This window comes from Caloenas nicobarica, chromosome 11, assembly GCF_036013445.1.
Source record: "Caloenas nicobarica isolate bCalNic1 chromosome 11, bCalNic1.hap1, whole genome shotgun sequence".
In the NCBI taxonomy this organism is placed as follows: domain Eukaryota; kingdom Metazoa; phylum Chordata; class Aves; order Columbiformes; family Columbidae; genus Caloenas; species Caloenas nicobarica.
Window position 1 is genome coordinate 21,260,280 of NC_088255.1, and position 18,694 is coordinate 21,278,973.

Consider the following 18,694-nt stretch of genomic DNA (forward strand, 5'->3'; position numbering starts at 1 on the left):
GCCTCCTCCGCCTCCGCGATCCGCTCCGCCCGCGCCCCGCCCGGCCGCGCCCGCCTGCGGGGAGGGAGCGCGGAGCTCAGCGGCGGCCGCGCTGCTGCGCCTGGTGCCGCCGGTGCCGCCGCCCCCGCTGCCTCGGCCCGCCCGCCCCGCGCTGCTGCTGCGCTCCCCGGCTCTGCGCGGGCCCCGCGCCGCCGCCCGGCCTTTATCCGCCGGGAGCGGCACCGCCCTCGGCTGCATCAGCCTCCCCTGCCCCGCCGGAGCGGCCCGCGGGGGGGCTGCCGGGCTGGGCCGGGCTGGGCCGGGCCGGGCTGGGCCGGGCTGGGCCGGGAGCGCTCCCGGCGATCCCTCCCCGGCGGGGACGGTACCCCCGGGGGGCCCCCGCTGGACCGACCCTCACCTGGCCGGGGCACCGGGCGGGGCCGGGGAGCGGCCCCCGGGGCGCAGCTGCACACACGGGAGTACTTAAAAGGGGCTTATAAGAAAGATGGGGACAGAAGGACGAGGGGTGATGTTTTAAACTAAAGGAGGGAGGTTCAGGCCGGACATGAGGAACAAATTGTTGCCCTGAGGGCGGTGAGAGCCTGTCCCAGGTTGGCCAGAGAGGTGGTGGCTGAACCATCCCTGGAGACATCCCAGGCCAGGCTGGACGGGGCTCTGAGCAACCTGAGCTGGTGCAGATGTCCCTGCTCATGGCAGGGGGGGCACTGGGGAGCTGGGAACGTCCCTTCCAACCGAGGCTGTTCTACGACTCACCTGGCACCGGGGCACAGGCGGCAGCACAGGGTGCGTTGCTCCGCAAACCCCCCAGCACCGGTGCACAGGAGTGCAACTCACCTGGCGTTAGTGCAGGGCCAGGGCTGCCAACCCCTTGCACCGCCAACACAACCGAAACCCACAGTGCAAACAGGAGCGTGGGCCCCGTTGCGCTTGTGCCCACCCAGGGCAGCACAGCACCCGCACGTAGCAGAGGTGACACCCCCGGGCAGGCAGCAGCTGGGGGTAAATGCAGCCGTGGGTGGGTAACCCAGATGTCTGCGGCAAAGGCCAGCGGAGCCTGATCTCTCTGGGCTGGGGAGGGTTCGTTGCTGCACGTCTGTAAAATACTGCAGCCATCAGGAGCACCGTGCAAAGTACAGCCCGAGTCGGGAGAGGCTGGTTGTGCTTGTACAAGGTGCAGCACGCTGCTAAGGGGTAGCACCCCGTGCTGCTACACACGATTTTATCAACCGTGTCAAAAAAGTAGGAACTTCAAAAAGCAATCAAGTAAGGCGTGAATTCTCGGGGGGTTCTCTTCTTTTTTCCTCTCCTCACCTCTGTGACTGATTTCCTGGCGTGCCACTCCCTGCCGATGTACTAGACTGTGACTTGACGCTGACTCATTTGATGACAGCAGAGAGTCAACAGAACTACCCCGGCTGCCGTTGCTACATGCCGACTTTGTGCGGGTTGCCGAGACATCTCATGACACTTACCAGGTCGGTGAAAGCTGCAGCGACGTGTCCCTGCGTGTCCCTGTCCCGAGGGAAGCCGGAGCCCACCCGCTTGCCCTCCCCTCGGCGTTGGTCCCGCGCACACTTACAGTCTGGGCTGTGCTGCCAGGAGCTGCTCCACCGATGTCAGGTGCAGGGTACGCGTGCGTATCTATTTACATCAATGCTGTCACACTGAAAGATGCGGGAGTCTGTCAGAGAAAAGAAATCCATTAAAACACAATCAATAAAGTCTAATTTAATTAAATGACCACAGCCACTCACCACTAAAATCAGAATACAGACGTCAAATTATTTTCTTTCAAGGGTTTTATTCTAATGCCTTTAATAAACCGTGGCACTGTGGTTTCTCTCCAGTGACCTAATAGCTCCTTCCCTCAGACTATCTAAGTTATACTAGATAAATTTGTTCATAAGAAAATAAGAGAGAAGCGAAGATGAAGGTGAGGTAAAGTGAGAGTTACGCCTAAATTTCCATTGCTCCCCAACCAGCGTCACGTCCCCTTTTAGAACGATCAAAGCAATCAGAGATCAGATTTAATATACTGAAATGATGGGGTGTATCATGGCACAGCAGCCCTCTCCTCAAATTATTAAGCCAAGCAGCAAGAAGGATTCGAATACAAACTGACTTGAACCGAGGGACGGTATTTACAGAACAAAACAGCATCAGGCTGTGGAGGTGCCGTGGGCAGGGCAGGTTGTGGCTCCGCGAGCAGCTCTGCCATCGGCACAGCCTGGAAATGCGAGCCGAGCCTTTCCACAGGGGCTTTGCGCCCGCCGTCCTCTACTTCGCCTTTTCAGAGATGCTCATGGAGCGGCGACTTTGGCCTGATTGCTTATAACGTTTTAATTTCGGTTCCTTCCCACTCCTGCACCTAGTAATGCACACTCTCTTTAATATAGTTTTGTGCCCCTGCCACACTGTAAGTTAAAGGTTCAGCCATTTTTTTTTTCTCTAACAAAAAGAAGTGAATAAAAATCAAACAGGAAAAAGGCAGAATCAGCATCAGGACCTTAGTTTTTAACTTATGTATTTAGCTAAAATTTTCAGTAAAGGTCATTTTTTCCATAGACCCAGCAAAGAAAATTTTCATCCCAACAACGTGTTGTGCAAAGACACGCTCTGCACGCATAAGGACAGTGGTTTCTTCGAGTGGTTTTGCACCACTTCATCCATCCATCCATCCATCCGTCCACCCATCTGTCCGTCAGCCCCTGCGTGCACCCCATCTCCTGCACAGGGGTTTGAGGTCAGGAGAGACCCCGTCCCCGGGAGCTGCCTGGCCACGACGGTGGCACCATCTGTGACAGCGACCGCTGTGACAGTGACCACAGTGCCGGCAGCTCCTCTGGCATCGATGCCTTGTCCTCCTCCACTGATGAGTCTCCCTGTGCTGCTCCATGATGGGATTCTTCTTGGGGTCATTTGGCCTGAAAAACTGGCTTTCCTTTGAAATGAAGTTGGAAGACACTTTAACACAAGTGAACATGTGTTTCAAGTTTCATCGGGAGGCAGAGAAGTAAAAACAAGCTAACTCGTGGATCTGTACTCGCTGGCATACATTCTTGGTACTGTATATTATTACAAATGAACTAATGTGTGCCTTCCAGAAATACCTTATGTGTATATTTATACGGGTAGATGTTTGTGTGGATGGATGTATATATGCAGAGAGGGAGGGGGATTTCAGCACTGCCCTCTGGGGCAGATACTTTTTTCTTTTGATTTGTCCTGTATGACAAAGATCTTTCCATTCCAGCCCTTCCTTCGCTCGCTAGATGCAGATATAGGGAAGGAAGAACACTGTCATGTTTTCTTGGTTCTCTGTAAGCAGTTGCAAAACCAGCATTGATTTTTTTTTTTCCACTGTTTTAAAAATACTCTTCCTCCCTCTTTATGATAATTCGCTGCAAGGCCGGGCTTAAAAAGACCCTGTTTATTCAGCAGCAGAGGTCTTCCACTGCCACATATTTACTGTTTTGTCACAGAACTGCTCAGAATATTTTGCATTTGACAGCTGGAATGAATGGTAGTGGCATCTGGGTTATTTCTAGCGAAAAGACATTGAAGAATGTATCTCAAACCAGCATCAGGCTCTGTGAATTTGCAGAGAGTTGCTTTGGAGGCAGGAAAAACAACAGGAGCACAGTTTAAACTGTAAAGGTAAATAAAAGTTGGGCGGCCTTTACAGGTCTTGCTGCTCTTGCTGGACTCTGTGATAATCTTTAATGGAAATTTAATCTCAGCGCAGACTATTTATCACATCTTTTGCGGCCCTGGGAGCGTCCTGGGGCTCAACAGTGGACATTGCCATTAGTTTTTTGGAGCATCCCCAGAGTAAGGGGAAGGAGCAGCTCCGACCACCGCCTGTTTCACTCAGGAAAGGGCTGGTTAAGCCGGGCTTGCAAAAGCAGACGGGTGTGGGGAGCGGCGGCGCGGGCCCCCACTGACATCACTGGCCAGGCAGCGCATGACGGGGTGACTAACGAAGGCTGAGGGCTGCTCCGGGGTAATCGGCTTTATCACGGGCTCATGTGATGATATGTTTTTGGATTCCTTCGAATCATGGGCTATTTATGAGTGATCCAGGACATTTGGGACGCTGTACGTGTTCTCTGCTTGATGCATTATTCAGCAACAGTTCTCTTTCATCATGAATGCACAAGAATTGGAATTAATATCAAATGTTAATCCAACATCTGCGCGGTTTGCTTAGAGCAGGAACCAGCCGTGGCCGAGCGTCCAGGGCTGAGGCTTCGCAGGTGGAAGGGCTTTTCTCTACGACTGGCAGATTATGGTTCAGTTCTCGCCTCTCTGAGGATCTGTACAACTAGAAACGTCATCCTTCAAAGATTTCAGTGGTGCTGCTAATACACGAGGAGCACTGATTTTTTCCCAGACTACAACTAACCCCACACAAATGACTTTAAAGATGCATCACATCTCAGCAGAAACGGGTGGTGAAAAGCCAGTTCGATGCCTCCATCCTTCCCAAAAGCTTTTGTCAAAGCCGCAGCACCTGAGGGTTCGTACTCCAGGGCTGTCGAAGCTCAGGAGTTGTCAGGGCAATGGTTTGGAAAGGGAATAACTGGGGCATGGGCTACAGCACCCAGCCAGCGCCACAAATTTATCAGGAGATTTTAAAGATTTATAAGTTTTTGGCACGTAATAGCCTTATCCAAACACAGGACAGCATTATGCACTGCAACAAAAGCCATGTGCAACAAATGCCATAAAATAAATTATAGCACATTCAAAACACTATGCAGATGCTAATCCTCGCAGCGCCACGGGGAGACTAGGCTGCTAATCCAGCACTCAGCCAGGGACGTTACACACAAAGAAGCTGAGACTCAAAGTAGTTAAAGGTTTGGTTTTCCAGAAGCTGCAGACACCGTAACTCGCTGGGATTTCATGACTAAGTGACCATAAATGGCATTTCTGCGCAGCCAGCAGCACCGATCCTGGCACCGCCGGGTCCCCGGGAGCAGCACCCGCTCTCCCACATCACATTTCCAAACACACCGCACATTTTCTTCTCCCAGTACACTATTTGTCGAGTTTTAAAAGACAATAGAAGTGTTTCTTCTCGATTGATCAAGTAGTCATTAAGCCTCTCCTTTCGTTACCGTGATCCCTACCAAGCGAAGCAAAACCGAGACAAGTCATTCAAGTCAAAGCATGAATTCAATGGATTGCGTCATGGGTTGGGTTTTCCTTATTCAGCAGCTCTATAGAAGGCAAAGGAGTTCTGCATGACACAAATATTGGCAAGGTTGTTTGATACAACTTGTTCTGAGTTTTTCCACCTTCTTTTCCCTCCTACCTCTGTTGTCCAGGGAAGACAGTGATACGAGAGCATGCAGCAGCAGTTCGGTCCAAATTGGACAGAGGGATGTCTCTAGGCATAAAAATCTCTAGAAATACATTGAAAAATACAAGACTCTGTCCTGGAATTTGTATTTAAATTTATCATTCAAAAGTCTATTTAGGCAACATTTGCTTGTAGTTGCAGTTGTGTCTGAGGCATTTTTTCCATCTGTCTGTGTCTGGAAGAATATAATTTTTCTTCTGTATGTAGAAGTCTTGCTGCATTATATATGTATATATATGTCTTGCTGTATTATGTATGTATCCAGAAGCTGAAACTGGTGCCAGAAGCAGCCATCCATCTGGCAAACACTGTGCTTCGCCAGAACTCGCGGTGCTGCTGTTGCTTTGGATCCTGGAGGGACTCGCAGCTGGAATTTAAAGCTCAGGCTTTGACACGGGCTGTGAATGGCCCAAGAGCAAAGCTGGTCCTGCCGTTTGCTGTCCTGCGGCAGCTGTAATCAGGGTGGACAACCAAACTGGAATCCGTTTAGGAATCCATACTGGAAGAGAGAGAGGACAGGGCGTTCTGAGGAATTCTCCTTGTTTCTTTGCCCAGAATACCCTCACTGCTTGTTCCTATGGAAATGCTGCAAAGTTCCTCTGTTTTTCAAGGTTCACCTATTTTTCTACATTCACATATTCTTCTGGTTGATAAACTGCTGCGGGGTGTTTAATTTTACATCTAATCCATGTAGATGCTTTTAAGTGAGAAACGTATACTCGCGGCCATGGATAGGCACCTCTTTCTTTGCAAAATCCAGATAAAAGTTGTGTTGGTGCCTGCGGACGATGCCCGGCGGTGCAGACATCCCCACGGCAGCGCCTGCTCCCCACCGAGCACCAGGACCGCGGCGATGGGTGTCCCAGCCAAACGCGGTTTACCTGAATAAACACGACTTGACATATCTAACACAAAGTTAAAAAATAATTTGAAATAGCAAGGCATTTTTAAAATAACTCAGGATCTGACTTCACGACCTGGGAAGTCAGATCCGATACAAAGCCACACAATGCTCCAGTGTGCAGCTAATCGCAGCTTCCTGCCCCGATCAGATACCGCAGGCACGGGCCTCACGAGACATTTGCTCTGCTCACTTCCAGCTTTACCTACTGCTTGTGTTTGCATCCAGAGCAACCAGGGCTCTCTTCCTACAGCGCTATGCCCATTTTTCTCGGAGTTTGAGCTTCTTTTCTTATGCTTTTACTCCATGAGTTGGAGTTTGCAGGCGTGGCGGTCTGAAATCAGAATAAAACATCTTACATCTGCCACAGCTCATGGACCGCACGAAATTCCAGGTGTTCCTGGTTACTCTTTGGGAGCTGTTTTAACCTGGGGTGCAGATGAATAGTTGTGTTTGACTGCAGAGGGGTGGCCAAGCTCCTCCTTGGGACAGCTGGACGAAGCATAGGAAGGAACGCTTTCCAGGGGAACCAGTGTATATTTTTCAAACAAACCAAAGCCCTTTTGCGTAACATAAACAAAACTGTTGACCTACGTGCAGCCAAAGGGGGAGGTCGCTGGGCCGCGCGGATGTGAATGCTGATGCACAAGTGACAACAGGCACAGAGAGACAACACACACAGTGGCAACACACAGAGTGACAACACCCACATCCCACCGGTTCAGGAGAAAAGCACGATGCTGCGCGGCGCTCGCATCCACTGTCCCCATTGCAGTGTCCTCATGATGGTGGATAATCCACCAAAAACCAAAAATAAAAACAACACCTCAACACTTTAAATTGATTTGCTTTCTGCAAAAGGCTGAAGTCACTCCCCTTTCTTTTTTTTAAACGTTTCTCACAAAAATATTCCCAGATGGAAATCTTGCATAAGAAGCCTTACGTCTACTGACTCATTTTGCAAGCGATGTCATTAGCCCCTCCGTGGGCTGATAAGCCTTGGCTGGTGCACAGGACACAGGGGCCGTGCATTGTTGTGCTGCTCAGCCCAGTGCTGGCAGCCTGGTCCTGATCCAGCCAAGCAATCAGAGCATTTAACTTCCTCCATAAAACCTTGTATATGTGAGGCCATATATTTGGGGGCATTTCTCTGCTGGAAAGTGAGCTAACCCTCCAAACATGCTGCAGAGCCAGAAGGAACAGCAGAGGCCTCTGCGGGCAGCATCGCATTGATTTGGGTGAGAATGAGGAATAATAAAGGGTGGAAAAAAAGCACTTGGACCTGGCCAGCAGTTACCAGCCTCGAGCCACCGTCCCCCCGGCGTAGTTGTCAGCCAGCTCTGCTGTTAATATATTGCCGCATAAACAATGTCCCGCGGCTGAGCTCTGCCCAGCAACACCCCGCCGGGAGGAAAGGCGGAGGCGGGTGCGCGGGTGCAAAAAGCACCAGCCGGGGTAAAGGACAGGGTGTTACTGCTGTCCCAGAAAATAATGGGAGACACCACCCCGGGGTGGCAGCTCGGGAAGCCCTGGGCCGTGTGTGCTGGCAGCAGCAACTGGGGTCTGGGTGTCCAGGGACATCTCCACGGGGTTTGACAGGAGAAACTGGAGCCCCCAGATGGGAGAAAACAGGGCAGGAAGAAAGCTGAGCAGATCACCCATCGCCGTGGCACAATCTGTGCCTTACCTGATCCCAGGAGCTTTTCCGGGTGTGAACCTTTCCTAAAAACTGTGAGATTTGCTCGTGGGGACCCCTGCTCTGCTCTGGCTCTACCCTTGTCTTGTAGGGCAGAACTTGTAATTCCCGTGTTCCTGCTTGTCTTGCAACAGTGATTCCTGGATTTTGAGAAGCAGCTCCAAAACCACCAGCTTAAGGAAAAAAAAAAAAAAGCAATAATCAATAAACAGTATGCTACTGAGAGAAAATGGCATCAGAAAGGCGTTCCTGGTGGAGATACCTGGGCAGCTGGTGCCATTTGCTGCTTGTGTGCCTGACAGAGACCCGGAAAGGCAGATTATATCAAGAATGAGCCCGGCCACACGCTGTCTGATTGAAGAGGACCGAAAAGTAAAAATAGATCCTTTTCAATCAAAGAAGAGTGTATTTCAAAGGGCAACTCAGCCATAGTGCGGGAGCTGGCACTGTGCCTCACATCAGCCACCTGGTGCAGAGCTCCCAGCGAGGAACCTTGTCTTTGTAAATGGGTTGTGGCTTCCCCGCAGGTAAAACACCAGCAGAGAGGCTGGTATGACGAGGGGGGAAAAAGGAGCCCCACGAAGCCCAGTTCTGCTAATCAGAGCGAGCAGGAGCAAAATGTAATGGGAGAACCGGGCTGAGGCTTGAGACCCTTTTTGAAGGTGGTCACCATGCCTTAGTCCCAGCTGCCCCGTTGCTGCAACAGCACCTGTTAGAGAAGGGAGAGGAACACTGAGATATAGGGCCACAGAAATGATCCGAGGCTGGAGCAGCTCTGCTGGGAGGACAGGCTGGGAGAGCTGGGGTGTTCAGCTGGGGAAGAGAAGCTCCGGGGAGACCTTATTGCGCCTTTCAGAGCTCCCAGTATCACGGTCCCCGTGCCAGCCCGGTAGCACCAGTGTGTTAACAGCCAGATTTGTGCTTTTCTCACCGGAGCGAGGGCTCTCGCTGAGGAGTCTTCCCAGCTCCTGCTCCCAGGGAGACAGAGATAACGCAGGTGTGCTGGCGCGCACCCCAATTAGCTCGATGCTTTAAGACACAGTCATACCAGGAACTTGCCAGCTAGCCATGGCTGCTGCCAAAAGGATCAAAGTCCATGCAGAACAGAGGAAAACTTTTACATACAAAGTTCAACAAAAAGGAGATATGTGCAGAAGACGATTGCCATGAGGAAAGCAGGAGAAGGGGGCTCCTTGTGGGTCCGCCTGGCCCTGCTGGTATGTGTTGCAAACCAGGTTTCTGGTCCCCAGAGGAGCTGCTGCCACCTCCCTCCCCAGGCTCGAGCCTCGGAGAGGCCAAAAGCAAACACGGGCCACCGGAGGTGCCTGGGCGGCCACCCTGCTGCGCCCCCTCCAGCAGCCGGTGCCTCTGGGAGGGCAGCGGTGACAACCAGCGCTTGGCAAGGCTCCTGCAGCCCTGCCCGGGCACCCGTGGGGTCCCCACTGCCAGGCCCCCGTGGGGCTCCCACGTAGCATGACTGGCCCCAGCTGGATCACCTCCGACCTGCTGCGACCCAGGTTATCACCACAGCTGTACAGATAAAGCCACTTACCTGAGGCTGCTGTAGCTATATCGTAGAATCATGGAATAGTTTGGGTTGCAGGGCCCTCCCCAGCTCCCCCAGGGCCCCCCCTGCCATGAGCAGGGACATCTGCACCAGCTCAGGTTGCTCAGAGCCCCGTCCAGCCTGGCCTGGGATGTCTCCAGGGATGGTTCAGCCACCACCTCTCTGGTCAACCTGGGACAGGCTCTCACCACCCTCAGTGGAAAAAATTTCTTCCTTGTATCTAGTCTAAACCTCCCCTCCTTTAGAATAAAACCATAGCCCCTTGTCCTGTCTCAACAGGCCCTGCTCAAAAGTCTGTCCCCATCTTTCTTATGGGCCCCTTTTAAGCACTGAAAGGCGCAATAAGGTCTCCCCGGAGCTTCTCCAGGCTGAACAGCCCAACTCTCCCGGCCCGTCCCCACAGCAGAGCTGCTCCATCCCGCGGTGACCTCGGCGGCCCCGGCCGAGCCGGGCCCGGCTGGGGCAGGGAAGGGTCCCGGTGCCCGCCCCGGGGGGAGCCCCCGCTGTTCAACACTTGCCGATGCTGCCACCTACCGCCGCCCGCCCGGGGACACGGCGGTGCCGCCCGGCCGGCACGGGACCGGCAAAACCGGCTGTCAGTTTAATTTGGTAAAAATATATCTTGATAAAAATACATATTTTGGTAAAAAAAAAAAAAAAAAAAAAATCCCCACAAACCCACAGCAGGGAAATCACGTAAACCTGGTGCATGCGAAGGGTTCGCTCACGCTCCCCAAGCCCCAAGAGCTGCACTGGGTGGGAGGCAGTGAACCGAGGAATCATCGTTCGCAGGGGAGGGAATGGTCGCTCGTAGGGAAGGCAATAACTGTTCGTGGAAAGGGGATCACAGTTCACAGGGAAGGGGCTGTGCTGCCCCTGCCGCGGCCTGGGAATATCTGCTAATGCCGCAGGAATGCGGTTATGTCATGGCGAGTCCCCCGCGCGCCCTGCCACTGCCTCCCAGCCAGCCGCCAGCATCGCTCCCGATGAAATGGAGGCAGAAATTTCTGCTGGCGGGGGCTCCCGCCTGCGAAAAACTTGCAAGCCTCAACAATCGCTGGGACAGTTACTCCAGTGTTTCCTGTGGTACCTGTCCCATCCGTGAGAGCTGTGGGCAGGAGGAGGGGGAAAAGGTTTTAAAAAACTTTTCATTACGTATTTGAGCGTTACCCGGGGCGATATTTCTGACTGTGCATGAATCCTTCCTGCTGAACTCACTGGGCATGACGCACCCAGGGAGGGGAGCGATGCCTGAGACAAGAGCAGCTGAAGTATTCCCCTGCTGAGCTGCTCCTTCTGAAGGTCTGTATTTCATTTTCCAGCCAAGGAGCTTTATTATTACAGAAAGAACATGAGATTTTTATGAGTGATTTTACAAATTAGTTTCTCAAATTGTTTGCAGAAGCACAAGAAATGTTGCAGTCATTAAAGTTCATAGAAAGTATTGAATGCTCCAGCACTGCAAAGCTTTTCCTTGTGCAAGAGAAACGAAGCAGAATCACCCCTGACATGTTTAGACATCTGACCCTGGAACGCTGCTCATCACCTCTGCATCGCCGCTGTACGGCCACGCGTCCTGTCCTAATGCACATCGGTGGAACGACCTGGGAGCTGAACCAGCACAAACCCAGCTATAAACATGATTTTAAAAACAAATAACTAATTATTTCCATTCACCACGTTTAATTTGGGCTCACGCAGAAATACTGTTCATCCAATAGTCCAAAATACATCACGTATTAGGAGCTAAACAGTCCAACCCAATGAATGAGTCATCACCCAGTGGATGAAATCCCATAGCTTCATGGCTGCTCATAAATAAGACATGCTCAACTTTATAGTAAGTCATAAGTAAACAATGAACTATATGAAAATCAGAATCAGCTGTGTTATAACTGCACGGGCACGGTGCCCACGCAGAAATGAAAAGCGAATGTGATACCATCACCGTTTGGCTTCAGAGGCTGAATTTGGGGCTGCAACTCTTAACAGGGGTTTTGATGTGTGTAGCAGGGCGGTCGGACATTCAGACCTTCGAGGCCGCTGCAGATGCCTGTTTGCAATAAACAACACATTATCCCGGCCATTACCACTTCTGAACGCAGCCTCACATCCCGACGGGCAGATTTTCTGGTGCTATCACCTGCTATCTCCTCGCTACAGCCCAACATGGTGGTGTTCAGAACAATTTGAACCAGAGTTGTGAGAGAAGGCAGGAAATAGCAGAAAGCATTGATCAACCTCTGCCTCGCTGTAAAATTAACAGCATATAAAACTCGGTATTGAAATAACTGGAAGTGCGAAGGCACCACAGAGGGTGGGTGAGGGAAGATGCGCTCTTGGCACAGGGAGAGGCTCCGGCGTGTGGCGGCGAGGGGACCACGAGCAGCGGGGCAGCTGAAGCCACCTCCAAGTTTGAGCTCTACGGTCCCCCCAGGGAAGGTCTCCCCGGCCACAGGCAGCTCGTGGGGCTGGGACCAGCTTTGCAGGGGCATTTACTCCAGTACAAGCATCTTTTTGCTCCTGAGGAAGAGAAGTGTTCTGCTATCTTGTTGAAGACTTTGGAAAATGAATGTTTTTCTCCCCTGTCTTCTCATACCCTATTTGTGTTTGGGTTAATGGTGCAGAGGGAGACTCATGCTCAGAGCACTTCAGGAAGCAGATCCTTGGATTTTAGGGAAAACCAGGACATGCTTGAGCTGTGGTGGAGGGGAAGCAGCAGGTGACACAGTTGACCATCTCAGGGGATTTTCAGTTTTCATTAGCGTGGCACTGCGCAGGAAACCACTAACAGCAGAGGTGCCCAGAGCTGCTATTGCCTGAAGAAAGCCCTCTGAGGAGAGGTGATGGACAGCGGAGCAGCCTTGCAAGACCCCCAGGTCCACGTGGGCTCGGTGGCGCACTCGGAGGTGGAGATGTCCTGCAGCTCCCTCACCCTCACCTTCTGCTCTTCAGCACAACGGGGCAGCTCAGGCTGCCATCGGAACAGCTATAGGGCCAAGACAGTAGCTGCCTGGCTATAGGAAGGGGAGAGACCAGAGCAACTTCTCCCTGAGAGAGCAAAGCTCCAGCATCTGCCAAAATACACAAGGACCCAGCCTGCCTTGTGAGTGTCCCTGCAGAGCAGGGGCCGGGGCAGATCGGGACATCTGCTCTGTTCTGTGTCTAGACACAGGGGAGGGACCCGCGAGATGCAGCAAAGGAGTGAAAGCCCAGAAGAGCCACCAGCCTGGTCGCAGGCGCTCGGTCCAGCCCGGGGGATGCAGCATCTCGCACTGGGGACAGGCTCTGGCTCCCTCCCTCCCCGGGGCGCTCCCAGCGCTGCCTCCGACCGCATTTCTCTAAACTGCTGGGAATGGCCTGGCGCTCTCAGGACTCCACACGCAATTTCCAAGTCCTCTCAGGAGACCTCCAAAGAGCTCCCCTGGCTTCCCAACGGTCCTCAGCCCAAGCGGCTCCGGCAGTGGGAGCGGGGTGGGCAGCACTGCGACCCCGGCACAGGCTCTTCCCACCAAGGATGCTCTGAACAGCAAAGTCGTTGTGTTTTCTCAACCCCGTTATAGTCGCGATAGGGCAAAGCACGGATTAATCCAGCCAGAGACATGACCGCACAAGCCCAAGTCACTGCGTTCTGTGAAAGCAGAGGTCTCTGCATACATTCTTGACAGCGGAAAATTATTGTACCTTGTTAATAAAGCTCTGTAAATGGATGACTAATTTCCACAAAGGAAAGAACGTAAAACTTGCATTGGCCCAACATTACTTCTAATCAAGGGATCTTCATAATTCTCCAGAACAAACGGAACTTCATATTTTCCATATGTAACCATCTTTGTCACCCAAAGCACTTTGTATTCAATAAAAATACCGGCTTACATTAGAGAAAAAACCCCTTCTGGTGCAGAGTTTTCCTGGCATTGCACATCTCTGGTTCCCTCACTCAACATGTTTAGAATTAAATCACAAAACCTTAACTCACCCTCTAATGATCTGTTTGTTTCCAGTTTCATATTCCCACAATATGTTTGCTGACAGCAGTTGGGCTCTTTGACAAAAGACAAGGCATTTTTCCCAACAATGTATATCTGCTTCGTTCTGGTGCATTACAGGGGAAGGGTGCAGGCCGCATGAGCTGTCACCAATAACGGGACTGTAAGACTAAATGGAATATATTTAGTACAAATCAAATGTTTATACTAAGTGTTCTTTGTTCTGAATATTATCACTTCAACATTCAGCTTTTTATGAAGAGAGCTGTGAGAAAGGTTGAGCCCTATTTTGAAAGGATTTTTAACTTCAGCATCGTTCTGAGTCAGAGCCAAAATCCCAATGCGTACGGTTCTCAGGAGGATGGTAAAAAGCTGCTCCCCTCAGTTCCAGGCACTTCAAAACTTTTCTTTTCGACTTGTATTATGTGTTAGAACAGAAGAAAAGCAAACCAATTCTTGAAAGCATATGTTGTTTCAAAATAAATCTGAAATGTTACACCCCGAATAATGTTGGATGCAGTATTTTGACATTGTTGCACCTTATTTCTTTCTCCCACCCTTAAAATAATCCCTTCAAATTCATATCGGTTTCACAAAGCACTTTGATCTCAATAGAAACGAAACAATCAGAAAGCAAAGCTAAGTCTGTAATATCTGGAGAGCCCTGGGTGTGATATATTTTAAAAGAGAATTTTGTTTTATATTTTTCTGGTTATAGTGCAAGTTTCTCTACCAGAAGAATATTGGACGGTGTAAGCGGCATGAATAGTTTCATCCCCTAGCAGCAAACCTGTTGGAAACCTGCATTGCTCAGAAAAGACGAGGAGAACAGGGAGAGGAGGGCGGCGACGGGACGGGAAACCCACCTGGTGCCAAGGGCTTTGGAGCCTGATGTGCTGCTGGGAAGGTCAAGGCCAGATGTGGTCCCGGCCACAGCAGCTGCGGGGATGAGCCGTGTCAGCACCGACGGGTCCTCCCTCCCTGGGGAAAAGGACCTGCCGGCACCACGTGCAGCTGCGAGCGGGGAAATGGACCTTCTAACAGAAGCAACTTGACCCTGTGAACAACTCACTGCACCCTTATCCATCTGCTGCGGCGGATCATCCACCTACTGTGGTAAATCCTCCGCCTCTCATATGGAAAAATCGGCGACAAGTGTCTCTCTAAAACACACCTAATTTAAATAGGAACAATTTAAGGTGGTTGTCCCGCCTGTCATATTGTACGTCATCCCCGATTTCACATTTCCCTCGGGGGTAATTTGTCCTATGAACAGAGATCCCAAGCTTTACTCCTAAAAAGAATTAACGTCTTACTATTACTTTCATTTTTTACAGCAACTAGAATTATTATTTCAACATATTTTAGACACAACGAACAAAACAGCTCCAGGTTTATCTGAGGCAAGGAAATCCTTCCTGCGGGCTCCCCTTCGCTGCCGCCGCGGCGCTGACCCAGAGGCTGCGGCTTCTCTGGGGTGCGAAGCTGCCCCTCCTGTTCTACAGATAACGGCTTTACGGCACCGGCACTGCTCTGCTTCACCAGTGCCCTGTTTTCACAAGGTATTTGATGAACTACAAAAATAGGGGCTGAGATCAGGAAGGCAAATGACCTCTCTGATTGCATGTTCACATAGCTACCTTGATTTTCCTCATTAACATATAGGGATCCCTTTTTTGTTAACGCGCTTTCTTTAATTTTAATAGGCTTTTTTATTGTATTTAAGAATGTAGAGGAAAACAGAAAAAAAAAAGTCCCATTGTTCTCCCACATGTTTGTTTTCACTACAAGCACTAAGAGGAAAAGCCCTTGACAAAAACAGGATGCAGCAGAGTCCTCTGCACCGCGGCACCGTGCCCCCCCGCGCACCCGGGCACGGCTGCAGCAGCCATCCAGAGTCCATGGACAGCCATAAGTAAATGAAAAACATCAGTGGGAGTTTAATTATCCACTCGAACTGCAGTAGCACCGAGTCCCTGCTGGATGAACCCCACCGGTCCGGGCAGGTTCTGCTCGCCTTGGATGTGTCACCATTTGCCTACGGGCGTTTTCCCTGCGACCTCGGTCACGGACAAGGAGGGACGGACGGGGACGAACCCACTGTCACACGAGGGTGTCGAGCCAACCAGCCGCATGGCAAAAGCCGCAGCATCCAGCATCCCTTCCCGGCTGTCCTAAGAGATGAAACGCCAGGAACCCATCGATGGCAGCTCCATCAGATGCTCCCTGGCCGCAGGAGGTGTCCCCAAAGTCCCCATCGTCCCGCCGAGCAGCAGCAGCCTGGCTCTGGGTGCCCCCATGAGCAGGGCTCCCCGCTGCGTTCCTACTAATGGCTTTTTGAGCCCCTCTCTTAACGTGCCCCCCAGCCTCCTCTCGCCCCACTCGCACTGTTGCTTCTCCTGCCTGGTTTTCGGGTGCTGGGGGGTCCCCGGTGGTGCCGGCAGCCCCTGGGGAAGGTGCCAGGGCAGGGGGACTCGCAGGCTGCGCTCGCTGCAAAGCACATTCCCGCGGGAGTTGTTAAGAACACGGTAAAAATTGCTGTTTTCTTTCTCCCCACACATCAGCGTTTGGAGGCGTTCACGCTTCCGAAGAATAACACTGACTTGTTCTCCGTGATAGGAAGAATAAATCAAGCACAGTTACCAGATCTGCATTTCTGTAATCAAGAGCCACGTCTCTGGCCAGAAAGTACCTTGTGGGAATCAGGTTGTAGCGACTGCAAGGCCAGTAAAGAGCAATTTGAGCTTTTCCGACTCAGAAACACGGTGATTGCAATTCCATTCACCGGGTCAGAAACTGCCTCTCGGCAGCCGTCCGCCTGGCAGCCTCCTTCAGACACCGGCCCAAGACTGTTTCAATCTTAAAAAAAAGAGTCTCAGATTTTAAGGAAATATGTTTTCTAGTTTCTTTCTGAGGAAAATCATATAATGCCATAAGGGTTGAGGGTGTTCGTGGGGCAAGTGGAACAATATTCTACTTTAGTTTTAATTTTATAGGGAAGTGATTCTCCTTGTTTTTCTTTGAACTAACTGTAATCCTCATTTCTTTGCCAGAAACGATCACAACTTTTGATTCAGGCTCGATTTCTGAACCAGAGGAATTATTGATATAGTGTAAAATGATTACATTTTACAACGTAAATGATAAAATAAATGTTTATGCAAATCCTTAGATAAGACTACACCACTTTATTACTGCAAAGTAAACACCCAAATCCCTGATGCAGTGTCTTTGAACCAGTGAGTGGTTGCTATCACTCAATAAACCAAAGAGCCAGGAAGACAACACAGACTTAGCACAGCAGCCTATACCTGATATTACTTAGAATCAGACCATGATGTTTTCAGCTCAAGTTTAAAAAAAAAAAAAAAAAAAAAAAAAAAAAAGAGAAAAACAAACCACACCAATTTCCACTTACACCAAGAAGATCTTTTGTTCTTTAGAAACTGTAAAGTGACATCTCACATTTTCTGCATTTTTTGGTAAATAGCTGTCCGTCATCAGGGGACAGGATTAAAGAATATGGGCATCACCCCTTCTTCGTCAGGGAGAAATAAACTCACAAATCATCCCTTGCTGGATGCAAGGAGTTCAGTTACTAACCCATGTTGCTCCCGAAGCCTCAGGACCCATGAGCTGCACGTCCCAAAAAGCGAGAAATTGCCCTTCCCCGGCGTTACCCGGACCAGCTGGTTTGAGCGACTCCTTTTCTGAAAGCGGATCAGGGCCAACCCTCCCGGCGCCCCCTCCATCCCCTGGACCAGCACCCCAGCACCCCCTGCCATCGCCCGCAGCCCCGGGGTCCCGCGGGGTCCCCAGCCCCGTCACCCCTCGCACCTACCGGCTGCTGCTCCCGCCGCCCCGACCAAGACCGACCGATGGATGAAACCGCGGGGCTGGGCTGGGGAGCTGCTGTGTCCCAGCAGCGGGAGGTCACCAGGCTGCTGGTTTGATCTTCAGTGCGTTTTCCATCTGAAAACTTTAACTCCTTCACGCCCTGGAAGGTGAAGCATCGGCAGCTGTGCCGTGGTGCTCGTCCCTGGCCGGGGACACTGGCACAGCCTTGTGCCAGGCTGGGGACACTGGCAAACCTTTGTGCCAGGCTGGGGACACTGGCACACCCTTGTGCCAGGCTGGGGACACTGGCACAGCCTTGTGCCAGGCTGCCGAAGGTGAGGACACACACCTGAGAGAAACTGGGACGTGGCGGGGGGTCAGCTTGTGTGGTTTTGCTCCAAGACTTGGGAGTGAGTTCTTCCTCTGACCAACTTACACCCCCCGAGCCCTGTCCCGAAACCTCCCGCATTCCCACACATTCCTGTGGCTGCCGAATCCCCGCTGGAGACCCTGGGGCTCATGCTTGGGAAGGGGAAAACCTTTGACAGCATTTTTTTTTTTTCCCCTTTCTCACCAAACCCTTGGGAAATTGCAGGGGGTGGAAATGGCTTCTGGCAAGAGGAGAAACCAAGATCTGCCCTAAAACCTCCCGGAGCCGCTGCCAGGAGCCCCCAGCCAGCCCTGCCTGGCCGTGCCCGTCCCCACGCACCCACCTCCTCCTTGCTCTGACCAGAGGGTGTTCCTGGGGACGGGGACAGGATTTGGTGGCCCAGCTCAAGAGGAAAGGGCGTTTGCTCGTGCAAGAGCAGAGGGAAGAAGGTGCCTCTGCATGGTCCTCGCAGCCTACTGCGTTTCCAGCTCCCCGTGCGCCGGTGCCAGCCCCCCCACCATAATGCACAGGGCAGGGTGGGACCAGCCGCCAGAAGCTCAAATCGCTGCTATTTCCAGCAAGATGCGTAAAACAGTTGCATGGTGATGTCCGCCCTGACCTCCATGGTCCTCTTGCACTTCTCTGCTGTACAACTGTGGAGCGATGGAAACGCTTTCAGCATTTCAAGGTGCTGCTTTCTGTCCCCTGTCCCCTGCTGCTCGCTGTCCCGGTCAGTCACCATGCGTGCCCCGTGCAGACTGTTCAGAGTTGGCAGATGGGAATTTTTGGGCTTCTGACCCCCGGGAAACTAAGATGGGTCTGGGCTTGGCAAAGTCTTCTTCAAACACCACTTGTTAGGCGTGAAATCACGGCTCGGTGTGAAGCCCACTGTCACGCGTGCCCTGTCGCCTGGCTGCAGTGGCAGCAGAGGACAGGGACAGGTCCACAGGAGGACAGGTCACAAGG

The 18,694-nt window shown here is 51.7% G+C and overlaps 1 long non-coding RNA gene across 2 annotated transcripts; it reads right to left on the reverse strand.

The window, feature by feature from the left end:
* Nucleotides 1-5: 5 nt before the first annotated feature.
* On the reverse strand, nucleotides 6-17,437 carry LOC135993221 (uncharacterized). 2 transcript variants are annotated; one of them, XR_010606834.1, is made up of 4 exons: nucleotides 17,363-17,437; nucleotides 7,957-8,138; nucleotides 1,580-1,681; nucleotides 6-54 (listed from the first exon to the last, which is right to left on the reverse strand). It is a non-coding gene; the product is annotated as an uncharacterized LOC135993221 (long non-coding RNA). The 2 variants fall into 2 exon arrangements; XR_010606835.1 differs by lacking the exon at nucleotides 17,363-17,437 and adding an exon at nucleotides 14,388-14,581.
* Between the last annotated feature and the right edge of the window lie 1,257 nt (nucleotides 17,438-18,694).